The sequence below is a fragment of the Bombina bombina genome, chromosome 3, assembly GCF_027579735.1.
Source record: "Bombina bombina isolate aBomBom1 chromosome 3, aBomBom1.pri, whole genome shotgun sequence".
NCBI lineage: Eukaryota > Metazoa > Chordata > Amphibia > Anura > Bombinatoridae > Bombina > Bombina bombina.
Genome location: NC_069501.1, coordinates 541,928,126 through 541,954,751, shown reverse-complemented (window position 1 = coordinate 541,954,751; position 26,626 = coordinate 541,928,126). Strand labels below are relative to the sequence as shown.

Below are 26,626 nucleotides of genomic sequence, written 5' to 3'. Positions count from 1 at the left end.
ATCTATATATATATCTATATCTATCCCAGTAAGTCTTTCTTGGCAAATTATATTTTTAGCCCATGTACATTGTTCTGTTATGTGCATATTTACAAACATAAAGCTTAGTAGTTCTCCCAAAACAGAATTCGAAATTTAAAAAATGGTATTCATACTTTTTGCATAAACCGTAAAAACAGAATTTATGTTTACCTGATAAATTACTTTCTCCAACGGTGTGTCCGGTCCACGGCGTCATCCTTACTTGTGGGATATTCTCTTCCCCAACAGGAAATGGCAAAGAGCCCAGCAAAGCTGGTCACATGATCCCTCCTAGGCTCCGCCTACCCCAGTCATTCGACCGACGTTAAGGAGGAATATTTGCATAGGAGAAACCATATGGTACCGTGGTGACTGTAGTTAAAGAAAATAAATTATCAGACCTGATTAAAAAAAAAAACCAGGGCGGGCCGTGGACCGGACACACCGTTGTAGAAAGTAATTTATCAGTTAAACATAAATTCTTTTTTCTCCAACATAGGTGTGTCCGGTCCACGGCGTCATCCTTACTTGTGGGAACCAATACCAAAGCTTTAGGACACGGATGAAGGGAGGGAGCAAATCAGGTCACCTAAATGGAAGGCACCACGGCTTGCAAAACCTTTCTCCCAAAAATAGCCTCAGAAGAAGCAAAAGTATCAAACTTGTAAAATTTGGTAAAAGTGTGCAGTGAAGACCAAGTCGCTGCCCTACATATCTGATCAACAGAAGCCTCGTTCTTGAAGGCCCATGTGGAAGCCACAGCCCTAGTGGAATGAGCTGTGATTCTTTCGGGAGGCTGCCGTCCGGCAGTCTCGTAAGCCAATCTGATGATGCTTTTAATCCAAAAAGAGAGAGAGGTAGAAGTTGCTTTTTGACCTCTCCTTTTACCAGAATAAACAACAAACAAGGAAGATGTTTGTCTAAAATCCTTTGTAGCATCTAAATAGAATTTTAGAGCGCGAACAACATCCAAATTGTGCAACAGACGTTCCTTCTTTGAAACTGGTTTCGGACACAGAGAAGGTACGATAATCTCCTGGTTAATGTTTTTGTTAGAAACAACTTTTGGAAGAAAACCAGGTTTAGTACGTAAAACCACCTTATCTGCATGAAACACCAGATAAGGAGGAGAACACTGCAGAGCAGATAATTCTGAAACTCTTCTGGCAGAAGAAATTGCAACTAAAAACAAAACTTTCCAAGATAATAACTTAATATCAACGGAATGCAAGGGTTCAAACGGAACCCCCTGAAGAACTGAAAGAACTAAATTGAGACTCCAAGGAGGAGTCAAAGGTTTGTAAACAGGCTTAATTCTAACCAGAGCCTGAACAAAGGCTTGAACATCTGGCACAGCAGCCAGTTTTTTGTGAAGTAACACTGACAAGGCAGAAATCTGTCCCTTCAGGGAACTTGCAGATAAACCCTTTTCCAATCCTTCTTGAAGGAAGGATAGAATCCTAGGAATCTTAACCTTGTCCCAAGGGAATCCTTTAGATTCACACCAACAGATATATTTTTTCCAAATTTTGTGGTAAATCTTTCTAGTTACAGGCTTTCTGGCCTGAACAAGAGTATCGATAACAGAATCTGAGAACCCTCGCTTCGATAAAATCAAGCGTTCAATCTCCAAGCAGTCAGCTGGAGTGAAACCAGATTCGGATGTTCGAACGGACCCTGAACAAGAAGGTCTCGTCTCAAAGGTAGCTTCCAAGGTGGAGCCGATGACATATTCACCAGATCTGCATACCAAGTCCTGCGTGGCCACGCAGGAGCTATCAAGATCACCGACGCCCTCTCCTGATTGATCCTGGCTACCAGCCTGGGGATGAGAGGAAACGGCGGGAACACATAAGCTAGTTTGAAGGTCCAAGGTGCTACTAGTGCATCCACTAGAGCCGCCTTGGGATCCCTGGATCTGGACCCGTAGCAAGGAACCTTGAAGTTCTGACGAGAGGCCATCAGATCCATGTCTGGAATGCCCCACAGCTGAGTGACTTGGGCAAAGATTTCCGGATGGAGTTCCCACTCCCCCGGATGCAATGTCTGACGACTCAGAAAGTCCGCTTCCCAATTTTCCACTCCTGGGATGTGGATAGCAGACAGGTGGCAGGAGTGAGACTCCGCCCATAGAATGATTTTGGTCACTTCTTCCATCGCTAGGGAACTCCTTGTTCCCCCCTGATGGTTGATGTACGCAACAGTTGTCATGTTGTCTGATTGAAACCGTATGAACTTGGCCCTCGCTAGCTGAGGCCAAGCCTTGAGAGCATTGAATATCGCTCTCAGTTCCAGAATGTTTATCGGTAGAAGAGATTCTTCCCGAGACCAAAGACCCTGAGCTTTCAGGGATCCCCAGACCGCGCCCCAGCCCATCAGACTGGCGTCGGTCGTGACAATGACCCACTCTGGTCTGCGGAATGTCATCCCTTGTGACAGGTTGTCCAGGGACAGCCACCAACGGAGTGAATCTCTGGTCCTCTGATTTACTTGTATCTTCGGAGACAAGTCTGTATAGTCCCCATTCCACTGACTGAGCATGCACAGTTGCAATGGTCTTAGATGAATGCGCGCAAAAGGAACTATGTCCATTGCCGCTACCATCAACCCGATCACTTCCATGCACTGAGCTATGGAAGGAAGAGGAACGGAATGAAGTATCCGACAAGAGTCTAGAAGTTTTGTTTTTCTGGCCTCTGTCAGAAAAATCCTCATTTCTAAGGAGTCTATTATTGTTCCCAAGAAGGGAACCCTTGTTGACGGGGATAGAGAACTCTTTTCCACGTTCACTTTCCATCCGTGAGATCTGAGAAAGGCCAGGACAATGTCCGTGTGAGCCTTTGCTTGAAGAAGGGACGACGCTTGAATCAGAATGTCGTCCAAGTAAGGTACTACAGCAATGCCCCTTGGTCTTAGCACAGCTAGAAGGGACCCTAGTACCTTTGTGAAAATCCTTGGAGCAGTGGCCAATCCGAAAGGAAGCGCCACGAACTGGTAATGTTTGTCCAGGAATGCGAACCTTAGGAACCGATGATGTTCCTTGTGGATAGGAATATGTAGATACGCATCCTTTAAATCCACCGTGGTCATGAATTGACCTTCCTGGATGGAAGGAAGAATAGTTCGAATGGTTTCCATCTTGAACGATGGAACCTTGAGAAACTTGTTTAAGATCTTGAGATCTAAGATTGGACTGAACGTTCCCTCTTTTTTGGGAACTATGAACAGATTGGAGTAGAACCCCATCCCTTGTTCTCTTAATGGAACAGGATGAATCACTCCCATTTTTAACAGGTCCTCTACACAATGTAAGAATGCCTGTCTTTTTATGTGGTCTGAAGACAACTGAGACCTGTGGAACCTCCCCCTTGGGGGAAGTCCCTTGAATTCCAGAAGATAACCTTGGGAGACTATTTCTAGCGCCCAAGGATCCAGAACATCTCTTGCCCAAGCCTGAGCGAAGAGAGAGAGTCTGCCCCCCACCAGATCCGGTCCCGGATCGGGGGCCAACATTTCATGCTGTCTTGGTAGCAGTGGCAGGTTTCTTGGCCTGCTTTCCCTTGTTCCAGCCTTGCATTGGTCTCCAAGCTGGCTTGGCTTGAGAAGTATTACCCTCTTGCTTAGAGGACGTAGCACCTAGGGCTGGTCCGTTTCTACGAAAGGGACGAAAATTAGGTTTATTTTTGGCCTTGAAAGGCCGATCCTGAGGAAGGGCGTGGCCCTTACCCCCAGTGATATCAGAGATAATCTCTTTCAAGTCAGGGCCAAACAGCGTTTTCCCCTTGAAAGGAATGTTAAGTAGCTTGTTCTTGGAAGACGCATCAGCCGACCAAGATTTCAACCAAAGCGCTCTGCGCGCCACAATAGCAAACCCAGAATTCTTAGCCGCTAACCTAGCCAATTGCAAAGTGGCGTCTAGGGTGAAAGAATTAGCCAATTTGAGAGCATTGATTCTGTCCATAATCTCCTCCAAAGGAGGAGAATCACTATCGACCGCCTTTATCAGATCATCAAACCAGAAACATGCGGCTGTAGCGACAGGGACAATGCATGAAATAGGTTGTAGAAGGTAACCTTGCTGAACAAACATCTTTTTAAGCAAACCTTCTAATTTTTTATCCATAGGATCTTTGAAAGCACAACTATCCTCTATGGGTATAGTGGTGCGTTTGTTTAAAGTGGAAACCGCTCCCTCGACCTTGGGGACTGTCTGCCATAAGTCCTTTCTGGGGTCGACCATAGGAAACAATTTTTTAAATATGGGGGGAGGGACGAAAGGAATACCGGGCCTTTCCCATTCTTTATTAACAATGTCCGCCACCCGCTTGGGTATAGGAAAAGCTTCTGGGAGCCCCGGCACCTCTAGGAACTTGTCCATTTTACATAGTTTCTCTGGGATGACCAACTTGTCACAATCATCCAGAGTGGATAATACCTCCTTAAGCAGAATGCGGAGATGTTCCAACTTAAATTTAAATGCAATCACATCAGGTTCAGCCTGTTGAGAAATGTTCCCTGAATCAGTAATTTCTCCCTCAGACAAAACCTCCCTGGCCCCATCAGACTGGGTTAGGGGCCCTTCAGAAATATTATCAGCGTCGTCATGCTCTTCAGTATCTAAAACAGAGCAGCCGCGCTTACGCTGATAAGTGTTCATTTTGGCTAAAATGTTTTTGACAGAATTATCCATTACAGCCGTTAATTGTTGCATAGTAAGGAGTATTGGCGCGCTAGATGTACTAGGGGCCTCCTGAGTGGGCAAGACTCGTGTAGACGAAGGAGGGAATGATGCAGTACCATGCTTACTCCCCTCACTTGAGGAATCATCTTGGGCATCATTGTCATTTTCACATAAATCACATTTATTTAAATGAATAGGAATTCTGGCTTCCCCACATTCAGAACACAGTCTATCTGGTAGTTCAGACATGTTAAACAGGCATAAACTTGATAACAAAGTACAAAAAACGTTTTAAAATAAAACCGTTACTGTCACTTTAAATTTTAAACTGAACACACTTTATTACTGCAATTGCGAAAAAACATGAAGGAATTGTTCAAAATTCACCAAATTTTCACCACAGTGTCTTAAAGCCTTAAAAGTATTGCACACCAAATTTGGAAGCTTTAACCCATAAAATAACGGAACCGGAGCCGTTTTGAACTTTAACCCCTTTACAGTCCCTGGTATCTGCTTTGCTGAGACCCAACCAAGCCCAAAGGGGAATACGATACCAAATGACGCCTTCAGAAAGTCCTTTCTAAGTATCAGAGCTCCTCTCACATGCGACTGCATGCCATGCCTCTCAAAAACAAGTGCGCAACACCGGCGCGAAAATGAGGCTCTGCTTATGCTTTGGGAAAGCCCCTAAAGAATAAGGTGTTTAATACAGTGCCTGCCGATATCAATATATCAAAATACCCAGATAAAATGATTCCTCAAGGCTAAATATATGTTAATAATGAATCGATTTAGCCCAAATAAAGTCTACAGTCTTAATAAGCCCTTGTGAAGCCCTTATTTACGATCGTAATAAACATGGCTTACCGGATCCCATAGGGAAAATGACAGCTTCCAGCATTACATCGTCTTGTTAGAATGTGTCATACCTCAAGCAGCAAGAGACTGCACACTGTTCCCCCAACTGAAGTTAATTGCTCTCAACAGTCCTGTGTGGAACAGCCATGGATTTTAGTGACGGTTGCTAAAATCATTTTCCTCATACAAACAGAAATCTTCATCTCTTTTCTGTTTCTGAGTAAATAGTACATACCAGCACTATTTCAAAATAAAACTCTTGATTGAATAATAAAAACTACAGTTAAACACTAAAAAACTCTAAGCCATCTCCGTGGAGATGTTGCCTGTACAACGGCAAAGAGAATGACTGGGGTAGGCGGAGCCTAGGAGGGATCATGTGACCAGCTTTGCTGGGCTCTTTGCCATTTCCTGTTGGGGAAGAGAATATCCCACAAGTAAGGATGACGCCGTGGACCGGACACACCTATGTTGGAGAAATAATAAATGTTTAATCCGAGCTTTATACAACTCTACACACCTAGTAGTACCGTACATTGCCCCATTCAAATAAACTATGCAAATACTATAACACAATTAAAATAGTAAATTGCTCCGTTTAATGTTGTCAATAGTATGTTAACAATAACTCTCAACCTCTTTTTCTAAACCCAGAATAAAAAAATAAAAAAAATCAACACTTAAATTATATGCTACCAACAAGACAGGTTACTTGGTAAGAAGGGACATGCAGCAAACAAAAATACTATCAGTAACCAGTATAAAATGAATGTGGTATGAAAATGTGGAAAGGGGTAATAAGATAACATGCAGAAAATGAACAGATAGCAAAGAACTATGCTAGATTGCAGTAAAATGCCAAACCAACAAGCTTATCACTGTGGAATAGCATCTGACATCAGAGGACATGAAAATGAACCAGTTTCAAGTGACCTACAGAGTCAGCTGTCAACTTGCTCCCTTAAAATAATACTAGTCATAGTGATTCTATTCTCACAGTTGAAATTGGACCAACACTTTCCACTCTGGATTTGCAATTCCACAAGACACCTTAGAATGGAAGAGCAGCTGTTACTTTGGGCATTTTGCACCTCTAATTTGAATCTCACTTGGAAACAAAAAAAATGTAATGACTTGCTGCAAACCTAAGACTAAATACATACCAACAGAGGTTGTAATTTAGCTAATGTATCAAAGCTGATTAATTCCTTAATAAAACAGAGGGCTGTAGGTGTAGTGTATTGCTTTAGAAAATTTGTGTTGTACAAGCCACTGCTGACTCTAAGAAGGTGTGGTGTTTAAATGCTGGTGCACGGGCCTTCACAGGATATGTGCGTATGCCACTGAACCCCCCACTAATTACTAGACGCATTTTTGCTAATGAAAGTATATTGCAAAAATGCTTACAATTTAAATTGAAATGCACCCATATTTCTTTTTTGACCTTTATATCCTTTTAATAATATAGTTTCAAGAAATGTCCAGAGGCTCTTCAGTTACATAGGCTTCTTTATAATAGTGGTATAAGACGGTACAACACTACATTACTTATGTTTCACACCAATTGCCAGGGTTTCACCCTGATTTCATTTATTTGCTGCCATTTTGACTCACCTGTCTCGTTCTTCGCCTGTAGTTGTGTGTAACACTGCTCACTACACCCAGGCTCCCTCTAATGACCAAACTGGAGAACATCATCAGTGAGGGACAGGTTGCAGTCCCAGAATTATGATGTCATCACTTATTTAAAGTGCCTCTGTTCAGTCTGCCTTTGCATTGACTTATCTGTGAGTTCCTGTTTCTGTGTATAACATCTCTTCTGGTTCCTGATCCCTGGCTTTTTCCCGACTCTGATGAACTTTGTGTTCCTGACCGGGCTCGTCTGACTACTCGCTTTGGACTCTATTTTTTGTTATTTTTTAATAAAAAGGTGTGAGACGATTACTTATATCTATCGCAAACAGGTTGAGAGTCATGCTCATTAAGTAGAAAAATGGGAGCACAGTGTCTGTTTAGAGAGTGAGTGGGACTGCTCTCTAAGTTGCTACACACCAGAATGAGAAATGGAAGGGGCGGTGGATACTGCGAAAAGCAGTAAAAATACTAGGTTTATCAATTCAAAACTCAAAGCTTTTAGTATAATGTGGTTTGGATGTGCATATTACTTTACATTTTAGAACTGTAAAATTTACCATCACTTTAAAACAAGTGTTTGGAATTTTATTTTTCACTCTACAGTGACAAGGAAGTGCTTATATGGCTTGTTAATCTTGAGTTTAAAATGTTCCAATTAATCCCCCAATTTCATTAAAAAAAAAAAAAAAACTGCACACTTTTTATATTAACACTTTGAAGCTCCAGCTCCTACTGAGCATGTACAAAAGAGCACAGTATATACATGTTATGATTGGCTGATGGCTGTCACATGATAGTGTGAGGAAAAATTGGATGAACTTTGAAATTAGCCAGAACATATATTCTTTATTCTACTAATTTCAATTAAAGTGCTATTGCATTGTCTTTATTGTAAATTTTCAACTATTGAATTCTAATGTTGTTAGTGGTCCTTTAATATACTTAGGCTTTTAAAATACCCAAAGCATATGTGGAACCTTTTGAAATCAAAACATAATAGTTCTCTCTGCAACAGCTGCATTCCTTCACAACAGGCCTACTTCACCCAATAACAGCTGCGGCAATTAATCTCCAGTGTGTGTGGGAAATTAACTCACTTAATGTACTTATAGGGACTTGAAACCCAAACTTTTCCTTTAGAGATTCAGCATAAAATTTATATTAAAAAAAAAGAAAATGCACTACTGGGAGCTAGCTGAACACATTGGTAAGCCAATGACAAAAGCTAAATATGTGCAGCCACAAAGCAGCAGCTGGCTCCCAGCTCATCAGTCTTTGTAGGTATGCTTTTCAACAAAGGATACCAAGAGAACAACGCTAATTAAATAGAAGTACATTGGAAAGTTGTTTAAAATCGTATGCTTTATTTGAATCGTGAAAGAAAATCTTCCGCTTTCATGTCCCTTTAATATGTTAAACGGCATTTTTTAATACAGTTTCAAATACAAATTAGGAAGCAATGAATCTGCAGACAGAAAAAGTGGCGCGCAAAGAGAAGGGACACAGGACGATCTAAGTGCAGATTAAAGTTTTCCACTTTATTATAAAAAGATGTGCACTTACAAGAAGTACCCTCAAACATATGCGATATGTCACAGCATAATACAGATATCCACAGCGTGACAATAATTCCCAGTGTCTTGTACTGCTGAACACAGTCTTTTTTTTTTCCCTTTTTGTACACAAAGCATATCTAGATCCTCCTACGACGAGTTATGGGGTGTTTCTTTATCTGATAAATGCCACCTATGAGGCTGTTCCTCAACCCTTTTATTAATGAGGATTGTGTAAAGGGAAAAAAAACTAGCTTTACAAGCTATTGAGGAGGTGTCACGGAGGCAGCGGTAGTGCTGAAAAATAAGCCGGCTATGCATCCACCGCCCCACACAGCTCACCTGCTTACTCCTGGCCTTTTCGCGTTTCGATGGGTTCCTCCCAGCTTCGTCAGAGGCGATGCCCATCCTCTACCAGCAGTTCTTTATGGATGTACAGCTTCAAAAAACGCCCACAAACTCAGGGCAAGTGACAATTGCGGTCCCTCCCACAAAAGGCTGCTGGATGTAAAACTGTTACGGTCTCCTATATATTATATACAAATCACCATGCAAATGCACACTCGAATACTGTGCATATTCAAACCATATAAACATATTTAATTAATAAAAAATAAGCACATAAATAAAATGCCACTATATTTTAGAAACACAGCCTTTTTACTTCAAACAATACTGGCTATAAAAGACCTCATACATATAGAGGCCAATAATATATTATACATATTCACCTATTTATGTCTCTGAAGGATTATCTCTTCAAGAACAAGTAGACAGGGTATGTCTCTTCAAAGACAAGTAGACTATTAGTTACTAGGTATCTAGGAAGGCTGCTAAGTCTAGATCCCAATTTAGACCCCCTGGACCCATAGCACCTAGTGTATGGATCCAGTATGTTTCTCGCTTCCTAAGTGTCAATAGTCTATCCCGCCCTCTTACAGTGCTCTAGACATTTTCTATGGCAATAACCGTTAAGCCCGTACTATCCTTACTATGACATTCGAGGAAATGGGCTGAAACTCCACGGCTGTCTAGCTCACTCTCTACATTATATTAATTTAATTAAATATTATTAAGTTATTTTATATATATTTTTTTTTTTTATTAACCACACAATAACATATAACAATAACTTTTTTATGGAATAGGTTTAATTAATCTATTTTTAATCTATATTTGATTTTAAACTATGTTTTAAATAAATACATCTAAAAAATACACACACTTGATATTATTTTCTGTCTTTGCCTTCAAGATAGGCGCTCCTTGTATCTAAATCACAAAGCTATGCATTTTATACTGCTTGTCACAATCTTGAAACTTAAGATATTCTTACATTTAGTGACATCAATTGTGCACATTCCACAACCCACTACTAAGCACTAGCTGGTAACTGGGCTTTACCCCTTAGGAGAGGATAAATGCACAGCTATGTGCAAACAATAGTGAAAAAAATTACAGCATTTTTCTTTTTGCACTTTATATATCCATTTTATGTGCAGCCAACCACAAGCTAGCTCCCAGTAGTGCATTACTCTTGAATCTAAATAAAAATGCTTTTCAACAAAGGACACAGAGTTTAAAGTGATGGTAAACTGAAAGCAATGTCTACTTTTCATACGATCCTGAAATAAAAATAAACATGAGTTTTAAGTCATGAAAATTTGTAATTTTCACTATTAATACCATTATTTTCAACGCAACAGCTACTAGTTATTGCGATCCGCCGACAGCCCCAAGACAAACAACATTGTTTTTTTTTTTTTAAATGACGATATTTGCGTGGTCCAATAAAATGCATGGCGTTTTGGCATTGGGTAGAAAAAAAAATAATTTTATTTGCGCATGCGTTAGTGACGTCATGCAGCTTCTGATCGTTCCTTACTCGCATGCGTAGTAGTTTATCTTTGAAGAAATCTGCCCACAATTCATTCGAATATAGATATTCAGCGTAGTAAATATTTGGATGAAACAGTGTAAGTATATTAGCGCTGTCAGAATATACTTAAACTAAGTTTCATCCAAATATTTACTACGCTGAATATCTATATTCCAATGAACTGTGGGCAGATTTCTTCAAAGTTAAACTACGCATGTGAGTAAGGAACGATCAGAAGCTGCATGACGTCACTAACGCACGCGCAAATGAAATTTATTTCTACCCAATGCAAAAATGCCAAAACGCCATGGATTTATTTAGACCATGCAATTATCATCATAAAAAAAAATAATCTCAGGGTTGTCAGCTGTTGCGTTTGAAAATAAAAAAAAAGGTATTAATAGTGAAAACTAAATTTTCATGACAAACTCATGTTTATTTTAGGATCATATGAAAAGTAGACGTTTTCACTTTACCATCACTTTAAAAGACAAAAGCAGAATAGCATAATCAATAAATGCATAATAAAGAGACAATGCAAAAGCACTTGGTCTGAACGTCAAAGTAGATTTGTTTTCTGACAAATTTCAGTTTGTTTTATTTTCCTTCCCACTGCATCACGACAGCCATCAATCAGCAAGTGTGTGTGTGTGTGTGTGTGTGTATGTATAATGTATAATATATATATATATATATATATATATATATATATATATATATATATATATATATTTATTTTTTATTTATTTTAAAAAAAAAAGGGATTGTGCCCATTTTGAACACTAAACCTAGGTTGGCTCAATCACTTTTTTATGCTTGAGATGTGTTACTGCTCTTCAAAAATGCAAGGGTCTGTTTTGCAACCAGTATGCAATCAGGACAGTAAACGCCTTGAGATTTTAATATAAAATCTTTAGTTATGCATAGTTAAAAAAATAAAAAGCTTTCCAATATACATTCATTATTTATTTTGGTCCCTTAAAAATTCAGCTTTGACATTTGTGGATTTTCTAGTTATCAGAACCTGAAATGCAGACTTATAAAAACTAACCCTGCTAAATATTTCCCCAATAGGATTAAACTGATAACAGCAAAACAATTAACTTTATATTAACATATTTGTGGATAGAATTGATGTCTGCAGACTCAAGGCCGGATTGGCCCCTTCAAATAAAGCCAGTGGTAAGAGGCGTTTATTTAAGGACAATTGCTTTTCCTGCCAATTTCAGTGGGTGTCCCAGCCTAACCCCATCAACAGCGATAATCTGGGAGTTTCTAAAGTATGTTTTTAAAAGGTTTTACCCTGGATTTTTAGATCAGTATTTGTGCATCTTCTTTATAGTACTGTCTATTACATGCAGTTATATGAAAATTGGTATAAATTGTCCCTTTAAAGGGACAGTCAAGTCCAAAAAAAACTTTCATGTTTCAAATAGGGCATGTAATTTTAAACAACTTTCCAATTTACTTTTATCACCAATTTTGCTTTGTTCTTTTGGTATTCTTAGTTGAAAGCTAGACCTAGGAAGGCTCATATGATCATTTCTAAGCCCTTGAAGGCCGCCTCTAATCACATGCTTTTGTATTTGCTTTTCACAGCAGGGGAGAGCTAGTTCAGGTAAACCCTATAGATAACATTGTGAGCACGCCCGTGGATTGTGGCAGACACTGCACTAATTGGCTAAAATGAAAGTCAATAGATAATAAATAAAATGTCATGTGATCAGGGGGCTGTCAGAAGAGGCTTAGATACAAGTTAATCACAGAGGTAAAAAGTGTATTATTATAACTGTGTTGGTTATGCAAAACTGGGGAATGGGTAATAAAGGGATTATCTATCTTTTAAAACAACAAAAATTCTGGTGTTGACTGTCCCTTTAAGTAAAAAGCTACAGTTTCTTTTGGGTGCGTATATCCAAATATAAAATTATTCCCGACTCAGCAAAAACTGTATACTTAGTTTTAAAGGGACATAAACCCCCATTTTACCCCCCTTTATGATTACGATAGAGAATACATTTTTAAACTTCCCAATTTACTTATATTATCAATTTTGCTTCAGTTTCTTGGTATAATTTGTTGAAGGCAATGCACTACAAGGAACTAGCTGAACACATTGGTAAGCCAATAAAGAGGCATATATGAGCAGCGACTAATCATCAGCTAGTTTTCAGCCAGAGCCCATCTAGGTATGCTTTTCAACATATAATAGTAAAAGAACTAAGCAAATTATACAATAGAAGTAAATTGGAAAGCTCTTTAAAAGTTTGTGCTATCTGAATCATGAAAAAAAATTGGGATTCATGTCCCTTAAGTTCTGTGTCTCCTAAATTTTGAACAAATCTCTCATCCTTGAGTTAGTCTTTTTTAGACAAAGCAACATCTTATGCCATCTGTGCGCCCATCCTAAAAACTTTTTTTTTTTTTTTTAAACCAGTTATGAGCCCACATAAAACCCACAACAGCACCTCTTTTTGCTAACTTAAGTCCACAATTAACCTCAGACCAATGCCCACGGCATATACAGGCAAAATGTATAATATAAGCAATTTGGGATGTTTCCACCCTTTGGACTAATTCTGTGCGACCCCCATGACAGGGGCAGAAATACTATCGTTGCAGAAGGTGGCTACAGGGACCACAGCAGCCACTCTTTGCATAGGCATGTGCAGAATTTATACAATTTTAATGCAGGGGAGCCTTTTATTGGAGCAGGTGGCAGGTACGTCTAACCTCAAAATCATTATAAAGACCAGCATGTATATTATTAATGTTGCTTACTGCCGAGTTAAGGGGGGGGGCGGGAGATTTGCCCCAAGGCCTGATGTTGAGTAAATCCTCTACTGCCCCATTGACACCCTCCTTGAGCATCAACCATATAATCACCCTTATCTTCATAAAAATGTTTGGCACATGAATATTATGGATGTATCCCAACAAATTTGCCAAAACCTACCTTGGACTGTCATAAGCAAGGCTCGACAAACCCAGGAGCCAGGTACCCACTGGCTTCTAGAATTTTACCCCTGGCTCCCAACGTTTGGGTTATTCCCCAAATATCTATATACAAATACCATTGTCTGGCACCTAAAAGTATGTCAGGCTCCTATAAAGAGTCTTAGAAATGCCTGCAGGGATACAGATTTGCAAGTAGTGAACCTGTCTGCCTACAAATCACTGATTATGATGTTGCATCGCACAGTGAAATTTAAAACATTATGCACGGATATTTTCTGTACCATAATATATAATTATGGCAATGTTTAAGTAGGCAAACTATTTATAAGGAAGCTGAACAATTTGCTTGTATTACAATTTTAAATCACAATTTTGCGATTGTAGCGATACTTATCAAAACCTGCAATGCATATGTTCGCCTACAGGATATTCTGCTTGCTCTTTTCTTGATCTGCAGTACGCAAGTGTGGGGCAGACTCTGATAGAAGCACTATTGTGGGACCGCAATAAAAAGGCTTGTTCACAGTAGTGATATCAGATGTTGGAGTTCTGCCAAGAATCAGTTAATTGGCAGCAATGTAACTTAGCAAAAGAAACTTAAAGTGAATGTAAAGTTTCATCAAGTAATGCCCGGTTTTTAAAAATACTATTAAAAACAGGGGCACTTTCATTGATGAAACTTTACATTGCACCATATTTGTAGAAATACTTACCTCTTTGTCTTGAAAGCCGGATCGCTGATGTCGCTTCCCCCACCTGTCACAAGCCTCTTCCTACATCAGAAATGACAATTCCGGCCTTCCTCCAATCACGGCGTTGCTTTAGGCAATGCTTCCCCCGGGAGGATGCCAGAATCATCATTGCTGACATAGGAAGAGGCTTGCAACAGGCTGGCGAAGCGCTGGAGCGGCTTTCAAGACGAAAAGGCAAGTTTTTCTTCAAATATGGTGCAATGTAAAGTTTCATCAATGAAAGTGTCCCTGTTTTTAATAGTATTTTTAAAAAACGGGCACTACTTGATGAAACTTTACATTCACTTTAAGTGGATCCAATTTTTTTGCAACAGAGGTTATTTACCTTACTTTTATATATACACACATACATACACCAACCAACTTCAGATACATGTGACATTTTTTTTTATATTTGCTCACTGACGCTACTACTCATACTGAACAGACGAAACAATCAAAGACTGGCTGGGATTGTTTTATCTGTTCGGCCTAGTATTTTAAATTTTTCCTTGGGACTCTGTGTATATCATCCCCAGCATTGTTTAGTATGCTGATAAATGGACATTAGGAGGAGGAGGAATGCAGAGGAGTATGGTGCTCAAAGTGAGTAATGATATTATTCATTTATATGATTCTGCCCTGTATTCACTCCCCAGCACTGATTTGGTTTGCTTAGCTTACAAAATAAATTGCAGATATTGAAGAACTGTTTCTCAGGGACTAATAGATGTTCTCATGGTCTTGTGTTTTGCCTACTATCCCCCTGAACTTTTCTATCATATGAACCTATTTTTAGACTTTAAACTTGCATTCTTGTTGCCTGTAAAAAAAAAACAAAAAAAAACTAGGTTTTCTTGTGTGGCCACCTTGCACGCATCATACAGCTATCTAGTCCTATGGGCTCCTTGCACAGATCCCCCCCCCCATCAGTGCACAGCAGGTCATGTACAGCATAACATTTTTGGAAGATATTTGATGTTTTTCTTTTATATTTGTAATTGTTAAAAAAAAAAAATCCTTTTATGACATTTGGCAATGTACATGTGAATTTGAACGTAATTGCACTAGGTAACCTGTGTTTTCTACTTCTACGTATCTTAGCATATCCCTGTCGTAACCCGTCTATTGTTATTGAATTTGATTTCAGAAAAATTTACATATGAGCATTTTTTTTTTACATTTACACAGAATAACTAATGTGCTTTTTAACGCCTCCTCTAATCATCCACCAATTTTTGCAACCATTGTATCTTTGTATAGTATTCTGTGTTGCATTCTTATGCTTAGCCCTGAATTTTGTACCTACTTTGTATCCCTAATATTTTCATAATTTAAGATAAAAAAATAGCAATGTCTCTTTACTCCCTTATATTTTTTGCTATCCCTTAAAAACATTAAAAAGGTTAACATAAGTAATGGTAGGGGTGATAGCATGTTTCTCCCCTTTAATCTTCAGTATCTAATAAAAGCAACTGAAGTTCTAAACTACATGTGCAACCTAAAATGCAAATACTTACAAAGCTAGTACAAATAAGATTGGAAAACTGGTTAAAGAAACAGTTTTGAGGTGAAATTTAAAAAAAAGTTTGCAGATGAATCAAACTCATAAAAGTATGACTCACATATATAGCTTTAAACCTATAATTTTTTGGGCACCAATGGTAAAAAAGGCATATCTAGATATATTTGCATTAAAAAAGCAAAATCAAGTTGTAGGACAGTGACATTGCTTTTTCTTCCTGTTATGTTTTTTAAAAAAAGAATTCTCTAAAGTTAAATCTGAGTTTAGCGTTCTAAATTATTTTCTCGGTAATACTGCATTTTACTTCAAACATTAGTATGGGAACTCAGGTGGGGGCTAACAACAAATTGCTACACTGTTTGTGTATCCAGGAACAAAAAAGGGAGTCATACTTTGGGAAACATTTGGCACCAATATATTAAACACCCTTAAAATAGGTTTACTTACACATAAAAACAGAGCTCAGCAGTGAGTCTTAATAAAACATAAACCTGTTTACAAAAACCTCAGTCACTTTTGAGCAAAAAGAAAACGAAAGTAAAAAAAAAAATGTGCGACAAAATGATACAGCGTAACGCTACCTAAATAGGCAACCATTTGCAATAATTGTGCAGAAAACTATGATACGCATACAGTATCGTTATTTAAAAAAAACAATTTTTTAATAATGAATTCCCTACAAACGTACATTACTACTTCCCCATAAATACACCTCGGGCTACTAATCCGTGGCTAGGCCACAAGTGAGGCGGGAAAGCCTTATGAAATGCGACCGACAAACACACGTCGTTAAAAAATACACTTACCAATTCTCCGTTATAAAATGTAATTTCACAGAAGTGGATGTTCTATCACGAGGTGAAATTACCGTCGTGAAATTGTTCCGGCTTTGCAAGTACTCCACAGGCTCAACCTGCGCTCATCGCGCATGCTCTAAAACTACGTAACAAATTGCTCATGCTCTGAACAACATTAAGAAATTGCGCATGCTCAGATTGAGCGCTCTGATTTACACATGCGCATTGCGCAAAGGTAACCGAGCTCTTGTTTGTCGTGAAATCGCGGTACTCTCTCTCATCATGAGAATGGTTTATGTGTAAATTAGTTAAACGGCACAACTTGTAGAGCGAAGAACTCTGTATGTTTGTTGATCTTGTTTAAGATGATTACCTTATTTTTGGAAAACGTACTTTCCAATTATCAAGTAGCCGATATCTTGGTTGCTTCACACCACTGTGCTGAAATGTTTTGGAGCTTGTAGATGCTGCTAACATACAGGAAGTTATTATATCGTGATAAACCCTCACAAACTATATAGGAAACATTAAAGTGACAGTAAACCCAAAAAATGTCTCCCCTTTAAATTGTTCTCAAAGATCCATTTTACCTGCTGGAGTGTATTAAATTGTTTACAAGTAGCTCCTTTAACCCTATTTCAGCATCCAGACATCCTAACTCTCCCTGAAGTTTAGTGAGTCTCTGATTGTAATAGCGGCTCCCTGATGCCAGCAAATGGAAAGCAATCTCCCTGAAACTCCAAACACCATGATCCAATGTGGCCCAAATCCGGAAAAGTGTTTCTTTAAGGAATGCCTTTAGTTGCTGGGACATTATAGAACCCTCAAAGCATGCATCAGTAACCAAAAAGCCCCCACTGATTTTAATAAAATACAAATACTACCTTATTTACTGCACGTAATTAAACTAAGTATTCTAAAATATTTGCGCATTCAACAAGCGTACGATCACTGGAAAATAGGTTTGATGTATGTGGTTGTGCAATAAAGCTACTTTTTATTGTGACTTTAGTGATAAGCTACTTTAATGATAAGTCTGTATCTTACTAAGAGTTTCAAGGTGTCCAATATATAACTGGGAGGGGGGTGACGGCGGCGCAGAAGCGGGAGAAGCCACCTCCCTGAAATGAGTTTTTGCAGGTTGGGATGTCTGAGCATCTGAAATAGCTGATTTAGCCTGTGGTTACCACCTATACTGAAAGTTTCTATACTGGAATCTATGTTATTGACAAGCAAATAAAAAAAAATAAGCAGGAATTGAGAATAATTTATTGTTTTTCTTTAGGAAAAAGCAATTTAAATTTAAAAGGAAAAAATGCATTTTATGTTTAATTTAGGTACTATATATTTCATGCATACAATGAGTAACTATAATGTAGTTATCCTGCTTGCAGGGGGCCATATTATTATCCAGAGAAGGGCTTTGGAGACCTTTGTTGTTGTAGGGTTTCACTCTGTACACATACACCCATGTCAATTTCAACTAGAGGAACGCCCTCAATAGTACCCAGGTGAGGACTGGAAACTTTTGGCCCAGGGGGCAAGTATGGTCAAGTGGCCCAGGCATGTTAACTACCCCTTTTAAAATGCTATACTTGTTAATAACAAATTGATAGTAAATCAATGGTTATCATGTGACACATTTTACAACATTTAGATAGATGATGGATAGGATACTGGAAAAAAAAACCTGCTAGGTGCTACATCTTCTGCACTGGCCTGGATTTAATCACCAACAGGCCTGCCATAATGGCCCAGTCCACCCCTAAAAATACCTACATTTTAAACAAGGTTTTATTATCATAAGGGCCTTTAGGTATATTTATATAACTGATCTGCACATAGGGACTCTGATAATAATAAATGCACATTTTATTTACACCAGGTGATCACTATTACCATAACGATCATGTGGCTATTCCAACATATACAGGCACTTTGTTTTAAATAAGGGAATTCTGGGCTTTAAAACAAGTCGTCCTAAGGGTCTCTAGTCCTGTTATAAGTGCCTAGAGACCCTACCTTGCAAAAAGTGTGTTTTTTATTTTATGCTCCTGGGCCTCTTTTTGCTGCTATCTTGCTAACAGTGGCAAGATTGCGCTATTTCTGCATGCCCCCCAAGTGGGGCAGTGGAAAAATAGGTGTGCGGAGAGATACTCTGTGTCGCTCTCTGCATCGGGTAGAGGTGGTGCCGATCGTTGGTGGTGGGGGAAGGTTAGAAGGGAGGCGGGTGGGCGGCCTATTGCTGGAGGGTGGGGGGGGGGGAGGGAGGGGCCGGAACAGGTGAGACTGCTTCACTGCAGAAAAAAATCAATACTGAGAGTGGGAGGTAGGTAGGAGGGAGATCAGGGGGTGGGAGGGTAATATTTACAATACAGCTAAACTTAACCTTACAAGCTACCTGTTTAACCCCTTAACTTCCAGGAATTTCAGATGGGTGGTGCGCAGCTGCAATTAGCGGCCTTCTAATTACCAGAAAGCAATGGCAAAGCCATATATGTCTGCTATTTCTTAACAAAGGGGATCCCAGAGAAGCTTTTACAACCATTTGTGTTATGACAGCACAAGTGGTATGTAAATATGTAAATAATTTCATTTATTTATTTATCGTTTTTACCTTTTTGACAAATATCACCACACATAAAAGAGAAAACAAAACAAGAACAATAAAACATAACAGAAATATAGAATAATCCAGATTACATCAGTCATGGGGATTTAGCTACAAATCTGCAAACAAATCATACATTGACTATTTTGTCTAGGAGGTTAATTAAGCTCTTAGGCCTAGATTTGGAGTTTGGCGTTAGCCGTGAAAACCAGCGTTAGAGGCTCCTAACGCTGGTTTTAGGCTACCGCCGGTATTTGGAGTCACTCAAAATAGGGTCTAACGCTCACTTTTCAGCCGCGACTTTTCCATACCACAGATCCCCTTACGTAAATTGCGTATCCTATCTTTTCAATGGGATCTTTCTAACTCCGGTATTTAGAGTCGTTTCTGAAGTGAGCGTTAGACATCTAACGACAAAACTCCAGCCGCAGGAAAAAAGTCAGTAGTTAAGAGCTTTCTGGGCTAACGCCGGTTTATAAAGCTCTTAACTACTGTGCTCTAAAGTACACTAACACCCATAAACTACCTATGTACCCCTAAACCGAGGTCCCCCCACATCGCCGACACTCAAATACATTTTTTTAACCCCTAATCTGCCGACCGCCACCTACGTTATCCTTATGTACCCCTAATCTGCTGCCCCTAACACCGCCGACCCCTGTATTATATTTATTAACCCCTAACCTGCCCCCCACAACGTCGCCTCAACCTACCTACACTTATTAACCCCTAATCTGCCGACCGCAAAGCGCCGCCACCTACGTTATTCTTATGTACCCCTAATCTGCTGCCCCTAACACCGCCGACCCCTATATTATATTTATTAACCCCTAATCTGCCCCCCACAACGTCGCAGCCAGCTACCTACAATAATTAACCCCTAATCTGCCGATCGCAAAGCGCCGCCACCTACGTTATCCTTATGTACCCCTTATCTGCTGCCCCTAACACCGCCGACCCCTATATTATATTTATTAACCCCTAATCTGCCCCCCACAACGTCGCCTCCACCTGCCTACACTTATTAACCCCTAATCTGCCGACCGGAGCTCACCGCTATTCTAATAAATGTATTAACCCCTAAAGCTAAGTCTAACCCTAACACTAACACCCCCCTAAGTTAAATATAATTTACATCTAACGAAATTAATTAACTCTTATTAAATAAATTATTCCTATTTAAAGATAAATACTTACCTGTAAAATAAATCCTAATATAGCTACAATATAAATTATAATTATATTATAGCTATTTTAGGATTTATATTTATTTTACAGGTAACTTTGTATTTATTTTAACAAGGTACAATAGCTATTAAATAGTTAAGAACTATTTAATAGCTAAAATAGTTAAAATAATAACAAATTTACCTGTAAAATAAATCCTAACCTAAGTTACAATTAAACCTAACACTACACTATCAATAAATGTATTAAATAAACTACCTACAATTACCTACAATTAACCTAACACTACACTATCAATAAATTAATTAAATAAACTACCTACAATTACCTACAATTAACCTAACACTACACTATCAATAAATTAATTAAATACAATTCCTACAAATAAATACAATTAAATAAACTAGCTAAAGTACAAAAAATAAAAAAGAACTAAGTTACAAAAAATAAAAAAATATTTAGAAACATAAGAAAAATATTACAACAATTTTAAACTAATTACACCTACTCTAAGCCCCCTAATAAAATAGCAAAGCCCCCCAAAATAAAAAAATGCCCTACCCTATTCTAAATTACAAAAGTTCAAAGCTCTTTTACCTTACCAGCCCTGAACAGGGCCCTTTGCGGGGCATGCCCCAAAGAATTCAGCTCTTTTGCCTGTAAAAAAAAACATACAATCCCCCCCCCAACATTACAACCCACCACCCACATACCCCTAATCTAACCCAAACCCCCCTTAAATAAACCTAACACTAAGCCCCTGAAGATCTTCCTACCTTATCTTCACCCTGCCAGGTTCACCGATCCGTCCTGAAGAGCTCCTCCGATGTCCTGATCCAAGCCCAAGCGGGGGGCTGAAGAGGTCCATGATCCGGCTGAAGTCTTCATCCAAGCGGGAGCTGAAGAGGTCCATGATCCGGATGAAGTCTTCATCCAAGCGGGAGCTGAAGAGGTCCATGATCCGGATGAAGTCTTCTATCAACGGCATCTTCAATCTTCTTTCTTCCGGATCCATCTTGCAGACCTCCGACGCGGAACATCCTCTTCTCCCGACGCCTACTAGCCGAATGACGGTTCCTTTAAGGGATGTCATCCAAGATGGCGTCCCTCGAATTCCGATTGGCTGATAGGATTCTATCAGCCAATCGGAATTAAGGTAGGAATATTCTGATTGGCTGATGAAATCAGCCAATCAGAATCAAGTTCAATCCGATTGGCTGATCCAATCAGCCAATCAGATTGAGCTCGCATTCTATTGGCTGATCGGAACAGCCAATAGAATGCGAGCTCAATCTGATTGGCTGAGTCGAGACAGAATGGATTATGAATCAAATAAGATCTATTCTTAGCCGAATTTCCAACAAGGGAATAGAGGCTACAGATTTAATAAGAAGAACAGATCAAAGAACAAAAAAGAGGATAATGAGGAAGATAAAGTAAAGGATCCCATACCTAACCCATTCTAAAGAATTATAAAAATAAAAAGAATAAGAAAGTTGTGTTTTTATCAACAGAAGCAGAAACCACGGATCAGGAATCCTTGAAATCTTCAGAAGCATCCTCTCTCTCCTACTTCCTCTGTTTCTTCTGTCTCTTCTCTCTGTTCTTATTCCCTACAGGGTACGTCAGCAGATGACACTGAAGGAGAAAATCGGGTGGTGCGTCCCAAGGCCCCCAGAAAGGAGCAGAAGGTCCCTTTAGGAGAACAAGGAGATCAAAAAGGAAAAACTCCAAGAAAGAAGAAAGCCTAACTAATGATGGGACTCTAGATCTCACTGTTATCAATATTTCTTCACATGTATTAAGCACTGATCAAATTAAAGTTCTAAGTAAAGGCTTAGGATTTGCTCCTTCAAGAAATTTTTCCCCATTTACTACACTGCTGGATGTCAATAGATTTGTCAGGAAGCTGACACTTAAAAGATTTTTTAGCCTTAATCCTGAATCACAATTGAGAGACAGCAGTGCAGTGGTGGAGGATACTGTCATGAGTATTGATGTATCGTTTGAGGACGCATGTACGTTGGTCGAATTGAATGTTTATAACGATACTGTGTCACAAAAGGTCAGACCACAAAAACCTAAGAGGAGTAGTTCTAGCTTTTATCCCATCCAATTCAGGGGCAGGCTTTAAATATGTTCCAAAAAAATGTGGAAAGACAAATATTACAATTGGCAGATAAAGTTTCTGAAAAAGGATCTAGGACAGGTACTTAAAATTTAACATCATCTGAAAGAGTTGCATTGTCTCTTCTGCGGGATAATCAAGAGATTGTCATAAGGAACTCCGATAAGGGAGGCAACATCGTAGTGATGAATAAATCTGATTATTTTGCAGAAGCGCAACGACAACTCCAGGATACCAATGTTTATAAGCGGTTATCAGGAAATCCCACAATAAGATTTAAAAAGGAGCTGATTAATTTGTTAGATGATGGAGTGGAATTGGGAGTGTTTAGTGAGGAGGATTTGGGACATCTAATACCCGACCATCCAATTGTGACCCTTTTCCATTATTTGCCTAAGATCTACAAGGACCCTGTGAATCCCCCGGGTAGGCCTATAGTCTCGGGCATTGGCTCCCTTTTGGAGCCACTGTCTGAGTGGATGGATGATGTTCTCCAACCATTGGTTAAAGGATTGTACTCCTACCTGAGGGATTCCCAACACCTGTTAAACTGTCTGGATGGGATTTCGTGGTCTGAGGGGCACACTTAGATGGTTGCGGATGTTGTATCTTTGTACACTATTATTCCTCATACCAGGGGTATCTCAGCAGTTAGATTTTTTTTTAATAAGTTTACAAGTTACACCACAGATATTCATTTGTGCTGCTTTGGAATTTCTTCTTACACATAATTTTTTCCTTTTTGATGAAACATTTTTTTTGCAATGTTGCAGTACGGCAATGGGTATTTAAAGTGGTTGATAATGGAGCGCTCGAGGAGAGCTAAAGTACAGCCGTATTGGACAGATTATAATACCAGATATGAATAGACTATAGCAAGCGCAGAAGATTAACCACAAAAGCCTAATCTATAAGTCCTATATTAAATACTGGGCAGTACTGCAAATAAATTAATACAATAAATGCAATCAATAAAATGCGGATGAAAAAAATGGGTTAATTTATATATAGCAATTCATATGTATGTTTATAAGGGATTTACATAGATATATTGAAATTCATAAAAATACATTTAATACAATAAGTAGAAGGTCGACCTTAAAATCTCAAATAACAATGCATCAATAAATAAAATACAGAAATAAAAATATACAAAAATATACAAAAAACAAAGTACAAAATACAATGGTTTGATACTGTGTATCCAATCGAACAAATGTGAAATTGTCTATAAAAGAGTCTTTTAGTCCTTTGTGCTTGCAAACTTGAGTATCCGTGTAGACGACAAGCCTCCTAGTGACAAAGGACAGATTCCTTAAGGCAGTGTGAAGAGCCTTATGTGAAATATATAATCTGTACTCACAGTTAAGAAAGTCGATATCTGCAAAAGTATAATGCCCAGGTGCATATACTTGTGTGTTCAATAGTCCCAGATGATCACCACACCATAAAATTGATAACAATTGGATGATAAAAGTATAAATACGATATGGTTATAAATATAAAATTACAAGTAATATCTACTCGCAATCCTGGAGCCTTCGATCCTACATGCGGCTGCTAACTGAATAACCCCTGAGAACTGACAGGCTGAATTGCAATCAGGCTGAACAGTCTAGGGTGCCGTGGGCCAAAAATTCAGATACACCGTCTGGTCGCAGGAATACCGGCTCTATGCGAATATAGATAGTAACTCCGTAAACGGAGTGATAATGAGCAACGCGTTTCAATTTTTCAATCTTTGTCAAGCTCGTTACCGGAGTACTCTTTCCCGGGTAAACTTATACCTATATCTGCGTTCTGATTGGAGGAATTCATAACCAATCGGAATCACTGCAGGCGCTAACTGTCAATCTTTCTTTGTTCTAAGCCGCGGCCAAGGTACAAACGGCAAGTTGCCATGCCAACACTAAAACTTACAGCTTGCTAAATAAATGGTATGATATATACAAACCACTACTTTAAATGTCATAGTCTCACTTAGAGATTAGATTAAAAATGACATCATGATAAATATATAAAAAACATATAAAAACCGAATCGAGTAAAACTGCCAGAGGATATCACATTTAATAATTTAAAAAGTTTTGGAAGCTTATTAAAATATTTATTTAAAATTCTTTCACTAGCTTTGATAAAGTGATAAGTGTCCTCAAATATAAATATATGATAAATAAATTTAAATAAATTTAAATCTATATTGGGGATATGGAAAAAATGGTGAAAAACATATTTGGCATTAAAACTAAAATACAATAAGATTAAATATCGAGATATAAAATCTTATAAAAGCTTATAAAAATTGGAGTGATTCATGTTTTCAATTGAGTTTAGATGTTCCCTAATTCTGTCACGTATAGGCCTAGTGGACTCACCTATATATTGAATCCCACACGAACATTCTAATAAATAAACCACATTTGAGTCAGTGCACCTGTATAAGTTTTTGATTTTATATACCTTCTTTGTAATTGTTGATTTAAATTCTTTTCTTTTAGTTGAGTGTTTGCAGGCTTTACAGCTCAAACATGGGTAAAAACCCACAATTTTGTCACCTTTCAAATCTATATCATTTAGAGAACTAGCTGTTTTCTTTAAATCAGTAGGCGCTAAGTAATTTTTCAGATTCTTGCATTTCTTATATATTACACTAGGTTGATTTGGCAAACATGGGCCAATCACTTCATCAGACTTTAAAACATGCCAATGTTTTTTGAGGATTCTTTCTAATTTTTTATTATCCTCATTGTATTGTGTAATAAACGGGACTTTTAGTTCACCATCTTCCCGTGTAGTGGCAACATTAGTTTTACTCTGTTTTCTACTCAATAAAAGATCCCTATTCATATTAGAGGCCTCGATTCTTGCATTTTCTATTAATTCTACATTGTATCCCTTATTAATAAATTTATTCACCAAAATTTGTGATTGTTGATTGTAATCTAAATCTTCCATGCAATTTTTCCTAATTCGCATGAATTGGCTTTTTGGAATGTTTTTCTTCCATTGATCCAAATGGCAGCTTTCTGCATGTATATAGCCATTGGCGTCTACGGGCTTAAAATGAGTTTTCGTTACAATCTTATTATTTATAATATTTATTTGTAAATCTAGAAAGTTTATACTTGTTTCATGTATTTCAAACGTAAATTTCAGATTTTTTTCATTATTATTCATTCTCGAAAAGAACCATTCCAAATCAGTTTTGTTGCCTCTCCATATAATAAATATATCATCTATATAACGGCTGTACTTTAGCTCTCCTCGAGCGCTCCATTATCAACCACTTTAAATATTTGCTAGTATCCATAGAATCTGAGAGACTTCTATCTGTTTTTGGAGTTTGTGTAGCAGTTTTATTTTGGCGCAGTCTCACACCTTTTGTTTTCCCGGTGACATTTGTTTGTCTCTCAGTGATTATTTGCAGCCATTATGGATAGAGATAGTGTTCTCTCTGAGTTGAGGAATGATTTTTATAAAGATATTGTGCTAAATATCCAAGAAAGAGTAAGAAATGGAGGGTTGAACAGTGACACCTTAGATCAGATGATGTTAGAATTGGAACATTATCTCAAGCTTGAGATGAGGTACAAGTTAGATTGTGCTTTCTTTGATGTATATATTAAAGAACAGCGGGTACCAAGGGGTCTTAGAATAAAAAAGGAGTGCGCCTTTGATGTGGAAGACTCTGAGTTCAAAAGTAAATGGAGGTCAATTTTGGAGGAGGCATCAATTAAACTTATGAAACTTATAAGGGAATTCAGAGCGAAACTTCTGGAGGATATTAATACCAAAATTAACTCTATAGACTCAAAATTAGGCCCATTTAAAGGAAGTAAAGAATATAAAGATCATGAATCAGAAATAAAAGCACGTCTGAGTACCAACAGAGATGAGCTTATGAACAATAAAGCAAAGAAATTAAAAAGAGATCGAGATGATTACAGCACTTATGAAAATGACCCTAATAATGAATGTTATATTACTCATACATGGAGACATAATAACAATAAAAAAGCATCTCCTAACACTACAATTAATAATCCACCAGTAGAACCTAA

General features: G+C 38.3%; 1 protein-coding gene across 5 annotated transcripts in view; it reads right to left on the bottom strand.

The window, feature by feature from the left end:
* Positions 1-16,772, bottom strand: part of THRAP3 (thyroid hormone receptor associated protein 3) — a 342,660-nt gene extending 325,888 nt beyond the window's left edge. For 4 of the 5 annotated variants that reach the window (XM_053707022.1, XM_053707019.1, XM_053707023.1 and 1 more), the window contains exon 1: positions 16,648-16,763. The gene's annotated coding sequence lies outside the window, so the exon portion shown is untranslated. Of the gene's footprint in view, positions 1-16,647 lie in introns of all 5 variants that reach the window. The other variant, XM_053707020.1, reaches the window with a different exon arrangement.
* Between the last annotated feature and the right edge of the window lie 9,854 nt (positions 16,773-26,626).